This window comes from Pseudophryne corroboree, chromosome 8, assembly GCF_028390025.1.
Source record: "Pseudophryne corroboree isolate aPseCor3 chromosome 8, aPseCor3.hap2, whole genome shotgun sequence".
Taxonomy (NCBI): domain Eukaryota; kingdom Metazoa; phylum Chordata; class Amphibia; order Anura; family Myobatrachidae; genus Pseudophryne; species Pseudophryne corroboree.
Window position 1 is genome coordinate 55192763 of NC_086451.1, and position 17506 is coordinate 55210268.

The window sequence follows — 17506 nt, forward strand, 5'->3', positions numbered from 1 at the left end:
GTCTCCTTTAACAATGGACTGCAGTACTGCACACAAATAATAAGCAAGTTATATTGATTATACATTTTTATTGTTGTTATTATACAATCTTGTTACCATTTATTTATTTGGTTGAACTTTGATACTCTGTTTTATGGTTCTAAGCAATATTAAAACATACCTTGTATACATATATTATTAGCGCTTCTTAATGTTTCCTTGGAAACTTAGTTGGGTATTTTTCTGTGTAAGGCATCCAGTTGCCATATAGGAGCTGCTGTTTTTAACTAAATATTCTAAGAGGTGCATTTTAGAAATTTAAAGTATACATTGTGCTAGCGCCTGATTTAGTAGGTTTACTATATCTTGATCTGAGTAATAGGCCCTACACACTGGCCGATTTTCTGAAAGATATGAACGATCTCGTTCATAAATGATAAATATCCTTCAGTGTGGAGACTCCAGCGATGAACGATGTGCGGCCCCGCGCTCGTTCATCGCTGGTCTCCCGTCGGCTGTGCATGCCGGCCAATATGGACGATCTCGTCCATATTTGCCTGCACTTCAATGCAGCCGCGTGACGGGGGGAGTGAAGAAACTTCACTCCCCCCGTCACTGCCCCCCCCCCCGCCGCCGGGTCGCTCGTCGGCCGTATCGGCCGTCGGGCACCTCGGCGGCGCATCGTAAAATGTGTAGGGCCCCTAAGTTTACCAAGTAAATCTTTAGTAAGGCAGATGCAATACTCTGCTGCAATATGGTTTACCGAGTAAATCTTTAGTAAGGCAGATGCAATACTCTGCTGCAATATGGTTTACCGAGTAAATCTTTAGTAAGGCAGATGCAATACTCTGCTGCAACCTGTATTGCCCAGGTGTGCACAACATTGTGGTGTGTAGTCACAAATGCCACAATGCCCTATAATATTCCATTCAACCATCCATTATTGGTGAAATTAGTAAAGCAGGTTGGAGAACGATGACCAGTAAAGGGAAAATGCTGGCAAAAATCCAAAAACTGGCCGCATTCCCATATGTACCAAACTCTGGAATGCGATACATTCTGGAGCTTGGACCAGTGTTGCTGACATTACCCAACAGCAGCTCTGCAATTCCCCCCGAGTGGGATTCAGGCAAAGGGCTTCCCTATGTGGCTGTCTTTACAGATCTAAGGGCCCATTTATCAAAAAAGATTGTGGCTATTTCCTTGAAAACACCCTTTTTGGGGGTTAGCCGCACATATTAAGTATCCCCCAAATGTATGTTGGAGGGACCGCAGCAGATATCTCCATTACCTGCTCTCATCCCTCCATAGGGTTCTATGGTATCCGGACTCCAGATCAACAGCAAAAAGGTCGGCAAACCTTAGGTCGACGCCAATTGGTCGACAAGCCTTAGGTTGACATGGAAAAAAGGTTGACATGGACAAAAGGTCGACAGGAACAAGGTCGACATGGAAAAAGGTTGACATGAAATTTTCACAATTTTTTTATTTTTTGGAACCTTTTCATACTTAGCGATCCACGTGGACTACGATTGGAACGGTAATCTGTACCGAGCGAAGCGGTAGCGGAGCGAAGGCACCATGCCCGAAGCATGGCGAGTGAAGTGAGCCATGCGAGGGGACGCGGTGCACTAATTGGGGTTCCCGGTCACTCGACGAAGAAAACGACACAAAAAAATAAACCAAACTCATGTCGACATTTGTCCATGTCGACCTTGTTCCGGTCGACTTTTTGTCCATGTCGAACTTTTGTCCATGTCGACCTAAGGTGTGTCGACCAATTGGCGTCGACATAAGGTTTGTCAACCTTTTTGCTGTCTATCAAAAACCGAGACCCGGGTTCTATGCGGATTCGATGCTGCCAGTTTTCTCAATTTCCGGAATACGAAGCATTCCCGTTATTGGTCCCAGCAGCTGGCGGTAGTCACACATCACAGATATAAGTCCGGAAAGTCTCCCAGGAAACCTCCACCGGAAATGGCCGCTGTGCATGTGCAGTCAGCATGACCGCTCGTATGCGGCACCCCCAGGAGCGCATCTCAGGGGACCGGTGTCCCAGCAGGTGCATAATGATATATTTACCCAAAGCGATCACATATTACAGTGCGATCCTGAGCGCTAATATCATTCCCAGATCGCACTGAATATGCGATCGATGATAAATGGGACCCTGATCTAGTAGCAGATGAAACCAATGCAAAATAACAAAATACAAGCCAATGTAGTGTGGGATTTCCATGGCCAAGCTGTACCTATTGCCGCCTAACCTCAGAGCACACTGATGGTCAGCCGGCTCATTACAGATCCCATTGCTGAAGGGCTACCTGCTGAATACCCCTGCTGTACCCGCGCCGCAGTGCTTCCAGTAACATTAGTGACACCAGGCCACAGAAGAAATCACAGCTCTTTGACTCATCAGTCTCCATTTACAGTCTGACCAGTTATTTTATAGCTGGATTTCTCTTCTGACACTCAGGAACAATGCATGACATAGGAATCTCCCTGTTACAGCTCAGTTCATATAAATGCTTTGGTTTCCATAGGGGAAAAAAAACAACAACTATTAGTCACATTTACATCTGGGTGCATCCCAAACAGTTCTGGTTTGCAGAAGCTATATGACAGACAGGTCCAAGATAACTGCATATGCATTAACACTTTGCTTGCCTGCTGCTAAAGATTCTCTACACGTGCCTCATCACCAGGGCTGCAAATCATGGTGGTGGAGAACACATTTCCTGTAGGAAATTTTATGCAGTTACGGAGATCCATGGGGAATGACGGCTCAACGGAACCCGACGGGAATATATATATATATATATATATATATATATATATATATACACACATACATATGCACACACACACACACACACACACACGCGCGCGCACCCCCCCCCCCCCCCCCCCAGTTCCTAGGTTGTTCCCAGTTGTTCCACCACCTACTGTAGGGTAATAATTTGTGTCAATGACATGTATGTGATAAGCCATTAAACGTCCATTGTTCCTAACGTGATAACACATCTGCAGCACAGGGACAGCACCAGCCCCTCTCTCCTGTACTTGCAGAGTCCCTGTGTGCTGCAAGCATGCCTTGCACTATTATGCACTGTTCTCCTGCTCAGCCAATGCATTCCCTGCAGCGCAGGAGGGGGCCCAGCGTCTCTTACATGCCCACTTCTTACATGATAAAACATATGCAGCACAGGGACAGCACCAGCCCCTCACTCCTGTACTTGCAGAGCCCCTGTGTGCTGCATGCCTTACACTATTATGGTGCACTGTGCAGAGCCTCTTCTCCTACTCAGCCAATGCATCCCCTGCAGCGCAGGAGAGGGGCCCGGCAGCTCTAACATGCCCACTTCTTACCATCTGCAGCACAGGGACAGCACCAGCCCCTCTTTCCTGCACTTGCAGGGCCCCTGTGTGCTGCATGCATGCCTTGCACTATTATGCCCCTGTGTGCTCCTCCTCAGCCAATGCATTCCCTGCAGCTCTCACATGCCATCTTCTTACATGATAAAACATATGCAGCACAGGGACAGCACCAGCCCCTCTCTCCTGTACTTGCAGAGCCCCTGTGTGCTGCATGCCTTACACTATTATGGTGCACTGTGCAGAGCCTCCTCTCCTGCTCAGCCAATGCATCCCCTGCAGCGCAGGAGGGGGGCCCAGCAGCTCTTACATGCCCACTTCTTACTACAGAAGGGGTTAAATTCCTTGGGAGCAGGCATCCCATTTTTTTGCCTTGAGGCTGTGCAGAAATTTCAGGCTTCTGAGAAAATGAAGGCTGACCTCATCCCAAAACTCAGGGGGGCGGGGCTCCCAGCTACACTGGAGGCTGCCATAAACTCTTCTCCCCCCCTCTCCTCACTTTGCTATTTTACCAATTAAGGCTTTCTCAATCTCGGAGAGAGAGAGAGGAGAGATCAAGGGGGTGTCATTCTATTGACAGGGTAACAGTGCGGCATTCCCCCCTGTGCGGAGGAGAAGCGCAGGCAGCCCGCAGCACCGCTCCAGCCTCTCTGCGCGATCTAGTTGGGAAGTTGCTGAAGGAAAGGTAAGCTGGCTGTCCCGGATACTGTACTGTCCTGGATCCCTGGCAGGACCCGTGCTGGGCACTTACCCCTAGCCCTGGGGCTCAGCCTCCACCACAGAGTGAATGGAGGTTATCGCAGCGGTAACTGCGCCTTAACGCACGCAGCAGAAGGGGGCATTGCGCCTTACCCCGTGCACTGTACACAGTGTACAGAACTGGCCGCAGTCTGCCGTGACACGTTTGTGGGGAGAGATTTGTTTATTTGGTTACTAGGTTCCGGGACTACAAACAGCCCCCGGCATCTGTAGTGTGACAGAGCACGGTGTGTGGCTGGGAAAGTAATGCAGCCTGGCTGCGATGGGGAGACTGACAGCGAACATCGCTAATCCGCCGTCACTGTCACCGCTGAGCAGACTGTGCGCTGCCTGTTCCCGGGAGACGAGCGCTAGATACCTGACTGACAGATGTGCCAGTGTGTCCTCTAAGGTGCTCAATGCATGCCCCAGTGGTAATACCTAATGTGCCCAATACATGCCCCAGTGGTAATACCTAATGTGCCCAATGCATGCCCCAGTGGTAATACCTAATATGCCCAATGCTTTTGCCCATGATGTTACCTAGGGTGCCCAATGCGTGTGCAGTGTATCCTCTAATGTGCCCAATGTATGCCCCAGTGGTGATACCTAATGTGCCCAGTGCTTGTGCCAATGTGGACACTGTATGTGCTCTTTGCATTTGCTGCTGTGCCAGTGGTGATACCTAATGTGCCCAATGCATGCCCCAGTGGTAATACCTAATGTGCCCAATGCATGTGCCAGTGGTTATACCTAATGTGCCCAATGCATGTGCCAGTGGTGATACCTAGTGTGCCAATACATGTGCCAGTGGTGATACCTAACGTGCCCAGTGCGTGTGCAGTGTGTCCTCTAATGTGCCCAGTGCTTGTGCCAATGTGGATTGTGCTCTTTGCATGAGCTGCTGTGCCAGTGGTGATACCATACCTAATGTGCCCAATGCATGTGCCAGTTGTTATACCTAAAGTGCCCAATGCATATGCCAGTGGTAATCCCTAATGTGCCCAATGCATTCCCAATGCATGTGCCAGTGGCTATACCTAATGTGCCCAATGCATGTGCCAGTGGCTATACCTAATCTGCTCAATGCATTGTCCAATGGGGATACTTTATGTGCTTAATGCATTTGTCAATGGGAACATCTAACGTACCCAATACCTATGAGAATACGTAATGTACAAACTACAATAGAATATGTGACAGTGGGGACACTTAATGTGCCAAATGCCACATGTGCCAATGAGGATACCTACTGTGCCTAATTTATTTTGTGCAAGCGGATATCCAAGGTGCCCAATACCAGTGCCTATGTGTGACATATACCAGTGCCTATGGGAACACCTTTGCTGCCCATGTGTAACATGTACCAGTGGCTATGGGAACACCTTTGCTGCCTATGTGTAACGTGTACCAGTGCCTATGGGAACACCTTTGCTGCCCATGTGTAACGTGTACCAGTGCCTATGGGAACACCTTTGCTGCCCATGTGTAACGTGTACCAGTGCCTATGGGGACACCTTTGCTGCCTATGTGTAACGTGTACCAGTGGCTATGGGGACACCTTTGCTGCCTATGTGTAACGTGTACCAGTGGCTATGGGGACACCTTTGCTGCCTACGTGCAACATGTACCAGTGCCTATGGGAACACCTTTGCTGCCTATGTGTAACGTGTACCAGTGGCTATGAGGACACCTTTGCTGCCCATGTGTAACGTGTACCAGTGCCTATGGGAACACCTTTGCTGCCTATGTGTAACGTGTACCAGTGCCTATGGGAACACCTTTGCTGCCCATGTGTAACATGTACCAGTGCCTATGGGAACACCTTTGCTGCCTATGTGTAACATGTACCAGTGGCTATGGGGACACCTTTGCTGCCTATGTGTAACATATACCAGTGCCTATGGGAACACCTTTGCTGCCTACGTGTAACATGTACCAGTGGCTATGGGGACACCTTTGCTGCCTATGTGTAACATGTACCAGTGGCTATGGGGACACCTTTGCTGCCTATGTGTAACGTGTACCAGTGCCTATGGGAACACCTTTGCTGCCCATGTGTAACATGTACCAGTGCCTATGGGAACACCTTTGCTGCCCATGTGTAACGTGTACCAGTGCCTATGGGGACACCTTTGCTGCCTATGTGTAATGTGTACCAGTGGCTATGGGGACACCTTTGCTGCCTATGTGTAACGTGTACCAGTGGCTATGGGGACACCTTTGCTGCCTACGTGCAACATGTACCAGTGCCTATGGGAACACCTTTGCTGCCTATGTGTAACGTGTACCAGTGCCTATGGGAACACCTTTGCTGCCCATGTGTAACATGTACCAGTGCCTATGGGAACACCTTTGCTGCCTATGTGTAACATGTACCAGTGGGGAGGCACAGGTATAAAAAGCAATGAAGTTTGGCAGAATGTACTATGTTGATGTCCCCAGCAGGCAGTTTACCACCAATAGGGACAGAAACAATAGGTGATTATTATGGCAGGCACCATAGACAGAATAATGTATAACAGGGCATAATGTGGCCCCTCCCTTAACCCCTAAAATGCTGGAAATGATCGCTGCTTGCGGCTACATTGTAATGTAATGTGGGTCTCTCCTACTGCTGTGTGTCCGCTCAGTCAGAAACACTCAGGGACTTGTAGTTCCACAGCAGTTGTGGCCTGATGACGTGCTGGGTTCTCGTCGTGCATTGGAAGAGTTTAAGTTTAAGGGGTTCTTGTCGCCCCACCTTTGCTGATCACCCTACTATAGGACCAGGGGTGTATCTACCTATTGGCCAGGATGGCACTCGCCAGGGGCGCCAGGCAAGGAGGGGGCGCCGTCCGGCTGTGCCATGCATGGCCAGGGGGTAAAACCAAGTGGTACTGTTAGACTTGGTGACTGTCTGTTAGTGCCGGCGCCAGTGTCCGGCAGCAGTGCACTGCACCTCGCTTGTAATCAGACTCAACATAAACTTCAGCTCCCAGCAGGACACAGTCAGCATACCCTGTCTGTAATGTGGGGGGTGGGGGGGGGGATACTATATAGTCTGTCGGTATGTGTGTCTTTGACTGAATTTATGTATGTATGTGACTATGTATGAATGCATGTTTGTGTGTGTATAAGTATTTACTGTATTTATGTGTGTTTTAGTGTGTGACTATGTATGTGAATAAGTGTGTAACAATGTACAGTATGTATGGGACTGTATTTGTATATACTGCATGTGTGACTGACTGTACTGTATATCATATGTATGTGTTTTGTGTGTGACTATGTATGTAAGTGTATATGTGTGTGCCTATGGGCAGGATCAGATATACTAATGGCAAATGTGGTTTGACCGCATTCCCCATATAAAATTAGGAATATATTTATTAGTACTGGTCCACATTTCCATTTTCTATTTGCATTCCCCATATGCACTTTATAGACTGTTTTCTATAGGGGTATGACTGTGTGGCATAACGTGAATAAGAGACACTACTGTGCAGTGTAATGTGATACTGTGTGGCATAATTTGAATTGGAAGTACTATTGTGTGGCCATGCCCTTTCCCCACAAGGCCACATTACTTTTTTGACACGCCTCCCTTATTTCAAATATGTGTGTGTGTGGGGGGGGGGGGCAGCCAATTTGCCAGGGGTGCTCGGACCCCTAGATACACCCCTGTATAGGACATTCTTTACTTGCATGACATACCTCCAGCACATCCATCCCCACTATGCCTAGTTACACGGGGCAGATGTATTAACCTGGAGAAGGCATAAGGAAGTGATAAACCAGTGGTAAGTGCAAGGTGATAAAGGCACCAGCCAGTCAGCTCCTGTCAATTTACATATTGGAGCTGATGGGCTGGTGCGTTTATCACCTTGCACTTATCACTGGTTTATCACTTCCTTATGCCTCCTCCAGGTTAATACATCTGCCGCATGGTCGCATCTGTCTTCAGCGGTTTGTTGGATATAGGTCATACAGTCTGACAATGGAACATAAATGACTTTCACCTCCATTTCCATTGTAATGTTATAGACTCTTAATGACATTTCATCTTTCTAATAGGAAACATCAGCTCTTAAAACCTACACGTTTATGAATGCATTTGATTGTAAGCTCTTCAGATCAGTGCATTCCATACGGATTGTGGTAGTTTGCTACAGTGTTGCAACACTAGGTATCCTTCAGTGTTGCAACACCCTAGCAGACTACCGCAACCAGTATGGAATGCGCTGATCTGAAGAGCTTGCAATCAAATGCATTCATTAAACTGCACTACACTATATAAACTGCACTACAGTCACACTTCTGTCAGCGTCCCACTGTCATCCTCCAGCCCAGCCAGAAACATACCTTCCAACAAGCCCAGCACATGAATCAGAGGAGCACTGACTTATATTGTCACAGAAAGTAAACATCTTAATCCTCATCTGTCTCCTCTGACCTTTCCTTCAACCACTTTATAAACCCTTCTTCACAGAGAAGCCTGTATACATATACTTACATACTTTCATGCTGGACCCTTCCCACTTGTCTAATGAACTGATTAATACATTTGTGAGGAGTCCTAAAGAAGAGTTTAACTCTTTCAGCTATGTACTATGGAAAAAGACATTACACACGCCTCTGGCGCTGAGGCATGTTGTGTTTAACAAAAAGGGCAGATTAGTTTATTTTACAGTTAAGGGAACCAAAAGCCTATTGTTTATACATATGTGTAATTACATAACCAAGCCCTTCTGCATAAGTCAACATGACATCATGGTAATAAGACTCGTATAGAAGGCTAGGTCTTGTTGGTTGGTTATACTTTCTTTTGATGTGTGAATATAGTCAATTAAATACATTATTGCTTCATTATATAATACTAATGGGTTAAAGTCAATTCAGTAGTAATGGAGTAACTCAGCGTTTCCCAAACTCCGTAATTACAGTACAGGTTTTACGGATATCCATTTTCGAGTCCGGATGGATAAATCAAATTGACTGAGGTACTAATTAAGTCTCCTGTGCTCAAGCCTGAATATCCTTAAAACCTGGACTGTAACAGGAGTTTTGGAAACTCTGGGTTATCTAGTGGTTGATCTAAATTCCTGATCATTGATACAACCTACAATGATGTGTGTTTAACTAATGTTTTAGTTAATGACAGTTTATGAAGTATCTCTGAGGAATAATAACTTGGCGAGTACGGAAATAACATGTTCCCATGACGTACCTTTATTTTTTTCACAAGTTTATCTGTAGAGCAGTGTTTCCCAACCTCGGTTCTCAAGGCACACTAACAGTCCATGTTTTAAGGATTGCCATACTTGAGGACATGTGACTTAGGGGTCTATTTACTAAGCTTTGGATGGAGAGAAAGTAAATGGAGATAAAGTACCAACCAATCAGCTCCTAACTGCCATGTCAAAGGCTGTGTTTGAAAAATGACAGTAAGGAGCTGATTGGCTGGTACTTTACCTCCATCCACTTTATCTCCATCCAAGGCTTAGTAAATAGACCCCTTAATAGTGCCTCAGTTATTTTGATCTAGCCATCTGTGCTCAAACATGGATATCCTTAAAACCTGGACTGTTACTGTGCCTTGAGGACCTCCAGGGTTGGGAACACTGCTGTAGAGGTGAAGTGTGATGATTACTGGGGTTTGGATCATAGGGTTGACAGTAACTAGATCGACCACTATTAGTCGACAGTGACTAGGTCAACACCTGAAAAATGTCGACACTGTCATTGGTCGACGTGGACAAGGTCGACATGAGGTTTTTTTAAAAAAATTTGGGTGTCGTCTTCTTCTTAAAGTGACGGGAACCCCAATTAGTGCACCGTGTCCCCTTGCATGGCTCGCGGTAAGGTGCGTCACTCCGCTACCGCTGCGCTCGGCACCGGTTACGATTCCCAATCGTGGTCCACGTGGATCGGAAAGTATGAAAAAGTTATTAAAAAATGGGGGGAAAAGTGAAAAAACTCATGTCAAACTTTTCAATGCCGACCTAGTGACCATGTCGACCTTTAGACCGTGTTGACCTAATGCATGTCGACCAACAGTGGTCGACCTAAGTGCTGGCGACCGGATACCGTTTGCTGAATCCTTTTTCACATCATGATGTTTTACTGAGATTTATTATAGCGCTTGGAGCTGGAGATGATTACATACCAAAACGTTGTTCCGTAATGATCAAGCATTTACATCTCACGCCGTCCCAAATACAATCATATCCATTCTTATTAAACAGGGCTGAAATGTTATTTACTTGGTGACCACATTGTTCTGTGTGTGGGTTGGTTGCTTGGCTGCTTGGAAACATGCAGCGGTTGTTGTTGTTTTTTTGTCGGGGTGGGAATAAGCCCAGAAGGTTCAGCTTTTATTTGTGGGTAGGGGGAGCGACGGCATCGGATTACTATCATCACGGCCTCGGGTTGCACAAGGGGTTAGAACTTGGGCGAACAATTGGTTTAGATTTTTGGTTAAGGCACTCGCTAATGTTGGATCTATGAAAAAGCAGTAGTATTTGACATAGAATTAAAATAATATTAGCAGTTTTGTGTCCCCGGACAGCCTAGATTATCATGGGAATTTGATTTATGTGAAATTTGGTTTTAGTAATAGTATCTTGTCCTCCTTCCTCCTTGGGTACCAGAGCGATGTAGCAGATGCTCTTCTAGAGCCTGCCCCCATCATGGCTACTACTTTAGTGGGGGCTCATAGTGGATGTCCTCTTGTGGTCGGGCTCGGAGCAAGTCTCTTTTTAAGAGTTAAATGAAATGGCTATTGACCACACACTCACTCAGTCACCTTAGAAATGTGTAATAGTAAAGTGCACCAACACACATAAATGTAATATTTGAATTAAAAGCTATTCTCACAAATAATATTTGAATGAAACGCTTTACACATACACTACATATACACAGTATAAACCTCTTACAGTTGATGTAATGAGCATGCTCATGGTTCATGTCCTGGAGATGATCAGCATTGTCGAACATGGGTGATATTAGCAGAAACTTTGTAAGTAGCTTCTGTATGGCAGCGCTCCAAGAGGTTTGGTTACCAGAGTGTCAGATACCACAACCTAGGCCAAGATCAGCTGAACCATGGTCTCCATTTAAGAACAAACAGCTTATGGGAAACAGGAAGCAGTGTTCGCCCAACCACCTGTCCAATATGGCCGCCGATGTGTGGCCGTGCCTAAGATCACAATGTGCGCTCACTGTATAAGGTTATCTAGTACTGTATACGAATGGTTACAATTGCGCACTGGATGTCAGTTGTATTAAGGGCAGTCCATTAATTTCCAGTAAAGACCATCACTGATGACCCACGGAACTTTCCACCCACCCATTTGATAGAACTGTGTTGTGGCTTCATTTATATCCCTTTCACACCTCACAAATAACCCGGTATCGACCTGGCATATTGCCGGGTCGACACGGGTCAGCGTGCGGTGTGAAAGTGCCATAGCTGAAATCCTGGGTCGCCTGACCCGGCAATTCAACCCGGGAATAAAGCAGTGTTATACCTGGGTTGAATACTGGGTCTCATCTCCCAGCGCCGCCTCTGCCCCCGCTGTCGGCTCCACCCCCCGCTGCTATGGCAACCCGCCCGGCATATTGGAAACCAGCAGCTGCGTCCAATGCCGTATCCCACCCGGGAAGGACCCGTTTCCAATTCCCCGGTGGGATCCGGCGTTGGCGATGTGAAAGGGGTATAAGTAAACTCTTCCTGCTTCCTGCACACCCCTGTCTTTCAGAGGCATCACACTCAATCGCAAATTTGTTAGTGCAATCCACAGTGCTCTGCTGAGTCTGCCCAGGTGCCAGAGGTTCCCCACAGTGGATGGATAGGTCTTGCCAGGCCCACATGCACTGCCTTGATTGCACTGGCAGTAGTTTCACCACTGGTTATTACTATATATGATCCGCTGGGAGTATTCATTTGCATGGTCACACCCCCTTTCACAGTCTGCACCAATAGGAAGAGTATCAGGAATTATTTAAATAATGATTTCAGTATTGCTGTAACATTTATCCTTCAGATAATTCTGTTCTATTCCAGGCAGGCTTGTATAGTTACATATGGGTGGTATTCATGTGACCGGTGGTTGGGAGACCGACAGTCACATGACCTCCTCCACCATCCCGACCCCTCACTATCCCGATGGTCGGCATGCCGACCAACAGGGACTATTTCCACTCGTGGGTGTCCACGACACCTATAGAATGGGAATAGAACCCTACGGTCGCCACCGAGCCCGCAGCGTGGCGAGCGCAGCGAGCCCACAAGGGGCTTGCTGCACTCGCCCCTCCCCGCCGGGATCCCGGCGTCGGTATGCTGCCGGGATCCCGGCGTCAGTAAGCTGACCGCCGGTCAGCCATACTACACCCTTACATATACCCCTTTCACACTGCCTGAGGTGGGTCGCACCCCGGAGCCTGACACAGGTGCATCCCGCGTGTCACCCGCCTGAGGCCCCTCACATGATATCCAAGCGCCGCCCGTCCACACAGAGTGAATGGGAAATGGGTCGCATCAACCCGGCTTCCCATTCACACAGCACAGCGAGCCAGGTTGAACTTGTGTCCAACCCTACTCGCTACCTGAGTTGGAATACCAGGTCGCTTAACCCGGATTATTCAACTGGGCCCTTTCAGACCGCACAGCAACACGGGTTAATGCGTGCTCATGTGTAGTAACCCATGTACAAAGCTGGCGGTCTAAAAGGGGGGTACCAACTCAGAGACCTGAGATTACCTGTTGCCATATTTAACACACGTTTGCCTACTTTTTGGATTTACCCTGTTGGTAAATCTAAGGGGCAATTCTGGGGGTCTTGATGATGTAGTTTGCATTTTCATGGCCCTACCCCAGCTCTGTGCAATGATGTAATTTGTGTCATCACACAAAGGGGTAGGAGCACGATGATATGATTTGCATCATACGGGCCCAACTATCACATTCTTGTGAAGCAGGGGTGGGGCCTGATGAATCCCTGTAATTGCGGAGTCTCAGGAACATTCCGGGAAAGTAGGAAACGCCTTCTGTGGCTTTTACATATTGTAGAACAGCTGCTGCGTCTTTGCTATAGGGACCACCACTGCCTCAGCCCCTCAGCTCCTTGAAAGAGTCAGGACATGGTACTTACAATTAGTATAGCTTGGTAAATCTCATTGTGCAGATATAATGGTCAGGTAATGACCCGCAGAGGATTCTGGGACTTGTAGCACCATTACAGTGCAAAGTGTGGATCCAGTTGCACACGGTCCCCTGGATCTGAGGGGTGCCACACCACACACCCTGCACTCATTTCTTGAATACTTACCCCCACCGGAGTCCGTCAGCAGGGCTGCACAAGTCACTGGGAAAATGGTGCGGCGGACATTTTCCTGGTGTTTTGCGCAAGCGCAGTAGGAAAATCACCGGGAAAATGGCCATAGGTCTAGTGGGCATCGCAGGTCTACAGGAAAATGGCCACTGTGCTATTTTCCCAGAGACCTGCGATGCCCACTAGACTCTGGTTCAGAGATAGGGTCTCCTAGTGACCCTAGTTCTCAGAGTCTACTGAGCTGCCAGTTAGAGAGAGGAGGGGCCTGGACCGAGACTGCACAAGGGCCCGCTCCTCTCTTAGTGTGCCCCTGTATCTACCTCATCTTTTGCCAAATAAAAAAATCGGTCTCCTTATTTAAAAAATTGCTACCATATCATGCCTACACATAGTAATTGTTTCAATCAAGATGGCAAATATTATAAAAGCATTATCATTCTGTGTGCATGTTTTTGTTATGGCAAAGTATATATAGAATCCTTATCCGTATTTCTTTTTGGTATTTAAAAAAAAGAAAAGAAAAACATTTGCTTTTAGTTCACTTAATTGAAATTGGAACAAATATTCCACTTTTGTCGTTACATTTTACTCGATGTGTCAGAGCAAAAAGACTAAAGGGCCCCATACACTAGAACGATAATGCCCGATTTCAGCCAATTTGGGGCATTCGGGCCGATATATCGGGTGAAATCGGGCATTTTGGAGGTGTTTCCTTTCCGATCCGATCCGATGCGCGTTCCCGTGAGGGTCGGATCGGCCCCCCTAGATCGTTAGTGCTGCACTCGTGATATGTCGGTTCCTGCAGGCATGGCTGGGATCGCATACGATAGATCGCATGTAAAATGTACCAAATCGTGTGGAATAGTATGGAACCACTCCCGGGAAGCTCCCAGGAGAGTTCAAGGGAAATCGCCTCCGACTTCAGCCTCAGACATATTGTTCTAGTGTATGGGGCCCTTAACAGTATAATGTATAAAGACAATACAATGCCTTCTGGAAAAAAAAAACCCCAAAAAAACCAAGAAGACATAAGTTTTTTAGGTACTGCAAATAAGTAGCAATGATGTTGGATTTTGATGAGCACAAACCTGGAAACATGGGCTCAGCACAGGGGTGAGAAAACCCTCAGCAGGGAAGGGATTAAATTCCTAACTTTATATAGCCTGCTGTCTGGTTGCAGTGAGAACATTTCAGCATCTTTGTTCCTGTTAGTTTCCTCCCCCAAATTCCATGTTCTGGCTGCACCCAGCCCTGACCTCTTCTGGGGTCTGTCAGAGTGATGAGGTCAGCATTTTCCTGAAGGAAACGTTATGGTACTCAGATAATATTCTGCAATTAACTTGAGGTCTGTGTGTGACGAGGCACGCTGCATGAGGCTGTTACTTTCCCTTGATGCCTCCCTGCATGGAAGGAAAACAAGCTTTATTGGAGTGTTAATCACAATACGCTACACTGCTAATAGCACGTCTCTGATTGGCTGCTATGGGTCACTGTACACCAGGCATTCCCAACCACGGTCCTCGAGGCACACCAACAGTGCAGGTTTTAGTGATATCCAGGCTGCAGCACAGATGGTTAAATCAAAATAACGGAGGTGCTAATTAAGTCACCTGTGCTGAAGCCTGGATATCACAAAAACCTGCACTGTTGGTGTGCCTTGAGGACTGTGGTTGGGAACGCCTGCTGTACACCAATGTGCTTTTATAGAGCATTTATAAGGAAATGGTTTTCATTCATCTTGCTGCTATCTCTTCTGTTTAAAACACAATGGATGTTTGGATGCAGGAAAGTTGAATCCATTCAATTTGTGTCCCCGGTAGTGATGTTTTCAATATGTTTCGCTTGAACGTTTCAAACTTCTGCTGGAGTATGCTCAGTGCCGGAAGAGGGCTTCCAGGTTCACTGTGCCACCCCCGAATACGTGACATTGCGCAGTGGGTGTGGCCGATGGAAGTATAAAGTGTAGAGGAGCACTGCAACAGCGCTACTGGCTGCAGGGTGCCTTCCAGACGCAGGGGCGACAGAGACACCCACAGGGCTCCGGGCAACGGCACCGCTCGCACACCCCTCCCTACAGCCCTGCACACAATGGAAGCAGCTGTGTTGTTGGCAAAACCATTATTCTATTCACTATTCACTGGAATTTCAATTCACTAGGAACTGGTGACTTCACTGAGGCACAAAAGGGCACATTTACTAAACAGGTTTGTCAGGGGTGTGAAACCGCTATATAACGCTGACAGTTTTGACCTCCCAGTCGCTCAACTCACTATTCAGCAGTTTGTACGGTGATTCTCAACCACCGGTGGTGCCCAGCAGCGATGCATGGTGGTTTGGTCACAACTGCTAGAAAAAAATCTACAAATCTATCTGGCCAATGAGAAGGCGAGGAATCACCGTACACGTTTAATGAGGGCAGTATGTGTTCACTACGGAGGCAAATAACAAATAACTATCTTATGGGAAAATATTATATATCACAGGGACAATATTTATCATTTTACAATGTGGGCACCACTTATAGAGCCATAAAATAATAAATGTTGCCCCATCATAATTTCTTTTTTTTACATCAATTAACAATTACTGTTGTCCCTTTAATATAAATAATTAATAATATTGCGCTCTTTATAACACAAAACATTATTTTTGACACCTGTTATAATAGTAAACTAATGTTGCCTCCATTGTAGAATTACATTTTTCCCTCCTTAATACATAATGATTGCCCTTATTATAAGTGTATTGTGATTCCTGAATTATACCCCCTTCTGCCGGGCAAGCTGGCACGACACGGGTCTTTCATCCTGGGTTGAGACCAGGGTTATTACCGGTTCCGTCCCAGGTTGGCTGCAGTCTGAAAGGCAGCTGATTGACTCAGGAGCACTTGGAGATGACGTTATCTCCAAGCTCCCTTTGTGAACGGCGACTACCCCTGGGCCATCCAGCGGTGTGAAAGGGGTAAGTATAGCTGGAGCCCCACCTCTGACACATGCTCAATATCCTGTGTCAGAAACCGGTTGGAGTGGAGGCTTCAGTGTGAAAGGGGTATTACTGATTGGCCGGATGGGTGTGATAAAGGATCCTGGCCAGTGGTGCAAGTAGAAATATTTTCTTAGTGGTACTGAGTGCCCCCCAAAATGGGCGTGGTCATGTGTTGTGAGAGGGCGTGGCCACATGCCACAAGCGGGAGTGGCTACATGACACTAGTGGTGTGGCAACATTACAAAGCCAATTTTCTTTGCACTCTGGAAGCAAGGCTAGAAATATATAATACTACCTCCAGTATAATAGAAATATGTAGCGATACCCCCAGTATAATAGAAATATATAGTACTACCTCCAGTATAATAGAAATATATAGTGATACCCCCAGTATATTAGAAATATATAGTAATGCCCCCAGTATAATAAATATATATAGTAATGCCCCCAATGTTATAACAATATATAATAATGACTCCATTATAACAGGAATATATAGTGCAGGCATTCCCAACCACGGTCCTCAAGGCACACCAACAGTGCAGGTTTTAGTGATATCCAGGCTGCAGCACAGATGACTTAATTAGTAGCTCAGTTATTTTGATTGAAACATCTGTGCTGCAGCCTGGATATCACTAAAACCTGCACTGTTGGTGTGCCTTGAGGACCGTGGTTGGGAATGCCTGATATAGTGTATAGTGTTCATTCTAGCACCCTGCACCTTTCAAAATCCGTGCAGTTCCTCTTTCCTGCCTGGTGTGTCGCTCTCTGCTGTGATGCTTCTCAGCACACTCTGATCTATTATTCAGTGCTGTGATACAGACCTGTGTGTGCTGAGAAACACCAGAGCAGAGAGCCACACCCCAGACAGGAAAGAGGAACTGCACAAGATTTGAAAGGTGCAGGGTGCTAGAATGAACACTAGTGTAGTAGTGCCCCTGGTATAATAGAAATATATAGTAGTGTCCACATTACAATAGAAATATGTATTAATGCCCCCATAATAATAGACATATATAGTAGTGTCCACATGATATTAGAAATAAATGCTCCCAGCAAGAGACGCTGCGGAAAAGTGCAATCAGGCTCCTCTCTTCACGCCAGCCACAGCC

The 17506-nt window shown here is 46.7% G+C and overlaps 1 protein-coding gene across 4 annotated transcripts in view; it reads left to right on the forward strand.

Moving 5' to 3' along the window:
- The first annotated feature begins 3880 nt into the window (after positions 1-3880).
- The window catches only part of FLNA (filamin A), a 119779-nt gene continuing 106153 nt past the window's right edge, over positions 3881-17506 (forward strand). For all 4 annotated transcript variants that reach the window (XM_063936402.1, XM_063936404.1, XM_063936403.1 and 1 more), the window contains exon 1: positions 3881-4039. The gene's annotated coding sequence lies outside the window, so the exon portion shown is untranslated. The remainder of the gene's footprint in view (positions 4040-17506) is intronic.